At 37.6% G+C, this 8,331-nt stretch overlaps 1 pseudogene; it reads left to right on the forward strand.

The window, feature by feature from the left end:
• The first annotated feature begins 3,579 nt into the window (after positions 1–3,579).
• The window catches only part of LOC127556986 (40S ribosomal protein S15a-like), a 63,107-nt pseudogene continuing 58,355 nt past the window's right edge, over positions 3,580–8,331 (forward strand).

The following is an 8,331-nucleotide window of genomic DNA, read 5'->3' on the forward strand; positions in this document are numbered from 1 at the left end:
CATTACTCGTTGTTGGGCTGCACTAATATAGTAAACAATATGGTTCTACACAAATTAATTTGCAGCTTTAGTGCTTTATAGAACTTTACAAACTATTAATGGCATTATCTGGGAGAACAAACATTTAGAATCTCAAGAGAAATAATGAAAAAGTAGGAGTAACAAGGAAGTAGCTCTTCAAGGCTTCACATTATACTGTAAATTGGTAATCATCAAAACTATTTGATACTAGTTACAAAATAGAAAAGTGGATTAGTGGAACTAATGAGATTAGTGGGAATCAGGAGCAACTAAACTTAACTTTTTTTTGTCTCATTCTGTACCCTCAGCATATACCATGTGCCTAGCACATAGTAGGCACTTTTAAAAAGTTAATTGTATGATTGACTATTACCTAGTCTTCAATAAGCCCTATGGAGAAAATATTTAGGAAAGAATTCCCTATTTCACAAGAGTCATTAAAAAACTGAAAAGGAGTTTTGAAAAAAAATAAACTTAGAGCAACCTCTTCCACACTGTTCTTACTGATGATTTTACTTAAATATGAAAGGTCACATCATTTTTTTTAATGGTGAAACGTGGATGAGAGTAGCTTTCACTAATAGAACTGGGAAGATAATTTTTGACCACGCAAGGGAAAGAAGATATTACAGAAGGCAAAATCAGTTAGTTTGATTATATGAAACTGAAAAGCATTTAAACAAATAAAACTGTAGCAGCTAGGATAAGGGAAAATCTGAGAAAGAATATTTTCATCAAATATTTTTGAAAAGGTCCTAATATCCAAAACATATAGAAAATTAACACAAATATGTAAGACAAAAACTATTTCCCAATGGGTTGGTAGTCAAGATATATAAACAAAGAGTTCTCAAAAGAAGAATTCCAAACTCTTAACAAAAATATAAAATATTGCTTTAAATTTTTTTAAAAAGGATAAATATAAATCAAAAGGATTTGGGGATTTTACCTCAAACCCAGAAAATAGACAAAGATGAAAAAAATATTAAAAGAGTCAATTGGGGAGGGAAAAAGAGAAGATGGTACACTAATTTACCATCGTTACAGCTTCAAATTGATACAACCATTCCAAAAAACAATTTGGAATTGTGCTTTAAAAAAAAATGACTAAAATGTTCATATACTTTCACCCAGAGATCTTATTACTAACTATATATCACATTTCTCTTTTTTTCCTCTCAAAAAAGATCAAAATCAGAAAGAAAAGTCCCACACATATCAAAGCATTCCAAGTAGTGTCTTTTGCATTTGTCAAGAACTGGAAACAAAGTTCCCAATAATTGGGGAATGGCAAAAGAAATTATGAAACATAAATAATGTGGGCATAGTATTTTAGCAAAAAAAATTGCAGATATTTGTAACTAAAGATATATAAATGTAAAGAATTCAGATGATCATGAGGGGTTAGAGGGAGAAAATGAATTTTGTTTGGTACATGTATTTGGGAAGCCTGTGAAACATTCAATGGAAAATATCCACAGATACTTGGTAGTGCAGGCCTGGATTTTAGGAGAGAAACTAGCACAAGATATATAGATGTAAGAGTCATCAACATAGAGAGATTATAATTAAACCTATGAAAGCTGAAGAGATGATCAAGAAAGCATGTATAGACCAAGAAAAGGGCCCATAGCAGAACTTAGGCTTAGTTATGTATGCCCATGGAAAAGGAATCATCCACCCAGAAGAAAAACCAAGAAAGAATAATACCATGAAACCTCAGCGATGAGATTACCCAGAAGAAAGGGGTAATAATACCAAACACTTCCTAGAGGTCAAAATGAATGAAGATTGAGAAAAGACTATTGGCTTTGGCAATTAAGAGATCATTAATAATTTTGTAAAGAACAGGTTGAGTTGAATGATGAGGATAGAGCCAAACAGCAGAGTAGAGAAGTCAGTAAGGGGAGAGGAAATAGAAGAAATGGACCTAAAGAAGTTTTTTTTTTTTTTTTAATTTTCTAGAGATCCAGGATGATTGATTGAGAAGTGGGAAGGTTACATGGTGATTTTTTTAAGTATTGAAGAAATGGGGCCATGTTTGGTGTGGGTAGTAGGGAAGGAATCAGAAAGATGGAGAGAAGTTGAAGATAAGGTGGAAAAAGATGAAGGCAATCTGTTTAAGGCAATGGAAAGGGATGGGATCTAAGGCATGAATAAAGAAGTTGGCCTTCCTTGTCTAGGACATGCTCCATCACTGACTTTTCTGAGGAAAAATCAAAGGAAATAAGAGCTTAAGGGATAGTTTCAAAGGTTTTGAGATATAGAGTATGAAAGAAGAGGAAGCTTACTTTGTAAAACATGAGGTGACACCGTCTGTTGGGATGGAGAGGAAAGATGGTATGACTGTATTGAGGAGAAAAGAGGTTTGGAACAGCTGATGTGGAACATGTGATAGAAAGTTAACTGGGAAGGAGGGGAGTTGGAAGTAGAGAAAATAGATTTTGTTAGCTGGAAAAAATAAAATTAATTTTAAAGAAGACTGTTTAGAAAGCAAAAGAAAGCCCATTAAAGAAGATTAAAAATATTGTATGCAGCAGTGAATGCCTATTTGATAACTTAAATATGTAATAGACATAGTCAAAATGGTTCTGAGACTGCTTCCAGCATGTGAATTCATATAATTTATACAATCAAGGAAGCTGGATGGCATAGTAGATAGTGCTCCACATGGAGGCAGGAAGACCCAAATTTCAAGTCTGGTTGAGACACTTAAGAAGTGTGCAACTTTGGGCAGTTCACTTAATCAATTTGCCTTCAGTTTCCCCAATTATAAAATAGAGCTGAAATAGCACCTATTTGCCAGGTTTGTTGTAAGAAGCAAATGAAGTAAGTCATGTAAAGCATTTTGCAACCTTGAAGGCAGTATATAAATGTTTGTTTTTATCATTATTGTTATCTTGCTGATATGCAGACTTGTAACTCATTTCCTGGAAGCCTCCTCATCATGTCTGGAGGGAGGAGCCTTCCACATCTCCCTTCCCCCAGTCTTTTGTTTCTCTTTCCTGATGTCTTCCTTTATGTGCCATCTTACCCCATTAGAATGTAAGCTGTTTGAGGGTAGGTGTTGTCTAATCTTCTTGTACTTGTTTTCCCAGTGGTAAAAACTGTGGCTGGTGCATAAATAAACACTGAATAAATGCTTTATTGATCTCTCTATCTACTGACAGTATTTAACTCCCAAGGTCCATATAAAAACCAAATAGATATTACTCACTTTGCAAATATTAAGTTTGATATACATATCAGTTGCTCTTATGCTTTCTTGTCTTAGACATATAGGTCTGCTGCCACAGCATAACTAAGCCATTCCTATTCTCCTCATCCAATACAATCCACCACATACCAAAGCCATTAATTGTGGATGATTCTGGCAACATCTCTTTACCTTCAATGGAAAAGGAAGGAAGGAAGAGGTTACTTGCACTGTGTCATTCCCATCAAACCATATATAACAATTCAAGAATCTGGGTGTGCTCAAGAGATCTTTTAGGACTGTGTCTGGACGATGAGCAGAGACCATAAATAATTTTCTGTGATGAGCTGAATTATTCCAAGATGGTTGCAATTAAATTCACAGAGGGGTGGTTCGGCCTGCCCTCGAAGCTCTTTGCTGTCATGCAAAGCCCTGGGTGCACGAAGACAGATCTGTCCATGAGGACGTAAGTGTATGGAATCATGGCTCTCTCTGTTAAACATTAATGGCTCATGCGACGCAATTTGCCCAGCGAGGATAATCAGTGATCACATGGTCTTCGTGTCTTCTTTGTATTTTTCTTGGTTGAGACTCTAGAAAGAAAAAAATGGAAAGCTAAAGGGGATCTTAGTTATCCACTGATCTCCTAGGTTGTGTTAGACTTGAGAAGGGAGAAGGGGAGAGAAGCTCAGAGGGAGCATTCTTTTCTGCAGTAAATAGGGCTATAAAATATTTCTCCCAAATGACCCAGCTTCACAGGTGGACTTTCTGAGAACCAGAAACATCTGGGAGAAGGGAGTGGGGAGGAGGAGGAGGGCTGAAATGTTCCTAACCTCACAAAACTCTTTCTAAAATACCAAAATGAGGGAAAGCTTCAGGAACAGCCAAAACCATTTGCAAAAGAACCCTCTTGTGGAATGATGAAAATGTTTGGAAGAGTGACTTCCCTGGGGCCCTAAGTGTTGCTGGAGTCCAGGATCGTCTGGACTGACATGGCCGAGTCCAGGCAGCCAAACTTGGTGTCTGCCTGCTGCAGAATACAGCCAAATGAAAGACCTTCCCGTCCCAGTTTTATTTGGGGAAAAGGAAAAAATCATAAGACTGGAATGAAATATACTGAATACTTGAGGTACAAGGAGAATGGTCCTGTGATGAAAAGGAATAGGAGTGCTTTCTATTGGTTTGGAAATATTAACTTGATTTCTAGTGTCCCTGCCCTCTCTGGACTTCTGGATTACCTGGCTGCTCTGGCTTAGGTGTGGGCACAGGGAGCAAACAAGTCAGGCAGAGATAGAACCAAGAATGACTGGTCCTGGGGCAAGAGGAAGACCACCAAAGTGATCTAAGGAGGATGTGACAGGGCAGGGGAAGGAGGGTAAAGAAGAAGAGGAAGGAGAAGAAGAGGAGGAGGAAGAGGAAGAAGAGGAGAAAGAGGAGGAGAAAGAAAAAAAGAAAGAGAAAGAAATGAAGATGAGGAGGAGGAGAAAAAAAAGGAGGAGAAAAAAAGAAGATTAGAACAAGGAAAAGAGAAAGAAGAGGAAGAAGGGAAGGATGAAAAGGAGGAGGAGGAACAGGAGAAAAAGAAAAGAAGGAGGAAAAGGAGAAGGAAAAAGAAGAAAAGAATAAAAAGGAGGAGTGAGAGGAGGAAAAGGAGCAGAAGGAAAAAATGGAGATAGAAGAGGAGAAGGAGGAGGAGAACAAGAGAAGAAAGAGAAAATGGAGGAGGAAGAGGAAAAGGAAAAGGGAGGAAAAAGGAACAGGAGGAGGAGGAAGAAGAAGAGAAGATGAAAAGGAGGGGAAAAAAGAAAAGAGAAGGGAGAGTAGGCTTCTAGTAGCTTCTGACTTTAACAATTATTCTGCTATCTCAGTGCTAACTGCTGCTGTCTCTGTGCTACAAGAGTTGTCATCCCTCTTTGGGTTCAGGTCTCTTTTAATTTTACAACATGAGTTAACATTCAGGTCACCTCACCTGAGTTCCACCTCTTTGGCTTATATCAAGTGCATCAATATCTTATTTTAAAGAAGTTTGGAGTTGAAAAGCAATTTATCTTGTGCCAAGCCATTCATCCAAATAAACATAAAGAATGAACTTAATGAAGAATCAATGGTTTAAAGGGGCATCTCTGGATATGTAGCATAGTGCATTTGAACAACACAGCCCATTGGAATTGTACTTTTCACAGTAGGGTTTAAATGCTTGGAAATGCAACTGAAGAAATCACCTCAGTGTAGATAATGATACTTTGAGGTGAGGGAGAGAAGGAGGAAGAATAGAGATGGAGTTATGGAAAGAGTGCAGAAGGGAAAAAGAAAGAGTCTGGGAGAGAATCTTGGAGAAAACCCAATTACGGAATGTAATATGAATGTGAGACTTATGGGACAAGTCAAATATGGGAGAGCCAGGATCTATTTAAAAGGAAAAGGGGATCAGAGTCAAATGGAGTAGAAATTAAGAAAGATGAGGACTAGAAGATCCTAACATTTGACAATCAAAAACTAATTGCTAAAATTAATAATAGAGAACGATTTCATTTGAATAGCGATGTCTGAAGTTAGATGACAAAGGGTTGAGGAGTGTATGAGGAGAGAGAAAATAGAGGTAGTGGATGCCAAAAGCTTTTTCAAAGAATTTATCTGAAAAGAGATAGAATATGCAGGATGACATCTCAAAGGGACTACAAGGTCTAGTAAAAGATGAGAGATACTGAACATGTTGAAAAGCAATAAAGAAGGAGCCAGAACAAAGGGAGAAGTTGAAGATTCAAGAGAGAAAGAGGATGGTTGAAGACACAGTCTGCTGAAGAGTTGGCCATTGGCAACAAGAAGGATAACACTTTTGTCAGACTGAATGAGAACAGAAAAGAGTGGGAGATAATGTCAAAGGATTTGAAATGAAAGGAATGGAAAAATAGGGAGCTCTTGTGAGATGGCCTCAATTTTCTTAGTATACTAAATAGGTGAGATACTCAGCTGAGGGGGTGAAAGGAAATTTGGGAGCCTTGTAGAGGGAAGAGAAAGTTTGAAATAACTCCTCTCAGGAAAAAAAAAGATAGAGAATCAATTAGGGAAGAATAAAGCAATTGCCTCAGGACAATGAGAGCCAAAGTGAGATTGAACATGAATTTATAATATATTCAGACAATGCAGCTGTGAAACTTCTTTCAACAATGTTCAAGCAAGTCATGTATAAGAGTGGAGGAGGCAAATGATGGAGGTGGTCCAGGGACTGAGATTTGGCAAGGGATGTGCACAGATTAGACAGGGAAGCAAAAACCAATGAAGACCTGAAATGGTTACCTACTGGGTTGAGGTCTTACTCTGGTCAATAAGGAAGAAATTTTAGGTACTCAACTCCAGTAGACTTTACCACTGATTCTCTGTAACTCTAAGAGAATCATTGCACTTCAGTAAATTTCTCATAAAAATCTCAAAGATTAATAAAGATTTACAAAGAGGTGAATGAAGCTAGAATCTAGATGTTCCCAATTCCCTCCTCTCATTTTAGAATAAATGTAATATGGAGAAGAAAAGAGATGGGGGAAATGAATCAAGATGGCAAACCATGAGGAGGAAGATGGTTCCACATTTTCTCTTTCTTTTATCCCTCTATCTCATTCTCTATTCTATTTGTATTTCATTTATTCTCTATTTTCTTTTAGGATGGGATGGCTTCATTTCCCTAGATGATAAAGCCAACAAACAATACTTCATAGCCTTTGCTAACAGTTCTCAAGAAACAAAGGGAGTTATTGTTGCCAACCTAATGAGAAGAGAAAAGCATAATAAGGACAGGAGTCCAGCAAATAAAAACAAATTATTGATTCAGTAGGACCTAGTGGGAACATCCAAATGTTCTTTGGTCAAGTCTTTGGCTTCCAAATGGCTAAACCAAGCATAAGAAGCCTGTTCTTCAACAGAAGCTATTGAGTCATTTTTTTTTAATTAATTGAGAGTAATTGGGAAATAAAAAGCAACTAATTAAGTTTTTTTAAGGAAACAAAATATTTGGCTGACATAGTTGTGAAAATTGAGAAAAGAATAAAAGTGATTTTTGTTATTTGCTTTCTAAAGTGAATATATTATTAACTCTATGTGAAGAAGAGAAAGATGGAGGGGAAAGGAAAGAAGGTAGCCCAAGGAAATAAAGAGTGGAGACATAAAAAGAGAAATAAGAGGCAGATGGAGGGAGCAGACAAAGAAAAACAGATGGGAAAAGGAAACAGTAGTAGAAAAAGAGGAGGATAAAAGAGAAAGAAGAAGGATAAGGGAGAAAAATGGAGGAAGCAAGAAAGAGTGATAGTTTAATAAAGTTCAATAGGACAACATATTTTTTTTTAAGTGGAAGCAGGGGCAGCTAGTTGATGCAGTGGATAGAGCACCAACCCTGAAGTCAGGCGGATCTGAGTTCAAATGTGACCTTAGACTGTAATGACCGTGTATTTAAAATCAGCTGGAGTCAGGAATTCAGGTTAAGGGAAAAATCTTCAATCTTTATTAAAGTGAAGAGGTGAATAAGGATTGTGATAGCAATATGGGCAAGAAAGATTGCGATAGCAATATGGGCAGCTGCGACAGGAAGCCAGCTAATAGAGGGGGATCTCAGCTGAAAGGGTCATAGCAATGGCAAATGCAAGCAGTCTCTCCTTCCCCTTCCTTTTCCCCTCCCCTGCCTCCACCCACCAAAATCGTCATTTCCTATACAACACATCAGGACTTACACAAAGAGTGGGTGGGAGCCATTCTTTCTCCAAGCTTATATATTAATAGAGTATGGTCCAATTACTATTTAGTCTCATGTGCTTGGGACCTCGGTGCATCAACTCAAGCCTCAGCCCATTACATTAGACACTTAACACTTCCTAGCTGTGTGACTCTGGGCAAGTCACTTAATCCAATTGCCTCAGGGGAAAAAAAGTGGAAGCATTAGAAAGGGCATTATCAGAACAGCTGGGTTCAAATCTTACCTCTGACTGAGACTTAGTAGGGGAGTGCTCATGGACAAGTTATTCAATCCCTCTGAGATTGTATTTCCTCATTCATAAAATGGAGAAAACAAGTCTTAGAATTTTTGTTGTTGCTCAGTTATGTCCAACTCTGTGTGAGTCCATTTGGGG

This window comes from Antechinus flavipes, chromosome 3 (assembly GCF_016432865.1).
Source record: "Antechinus flavipes isolate AdamAnt ecotype Samford, QLD, Australia chromosome 3, AdamAnt_v2, whole genome shotgun sequence".
Taxonomy (NCBI): Eukaryota; Metazoa; Chordata; class Mammalia; order Dasyuromorphia; family Dasyuridae; genus Antechinus; species Antechinus flavipes.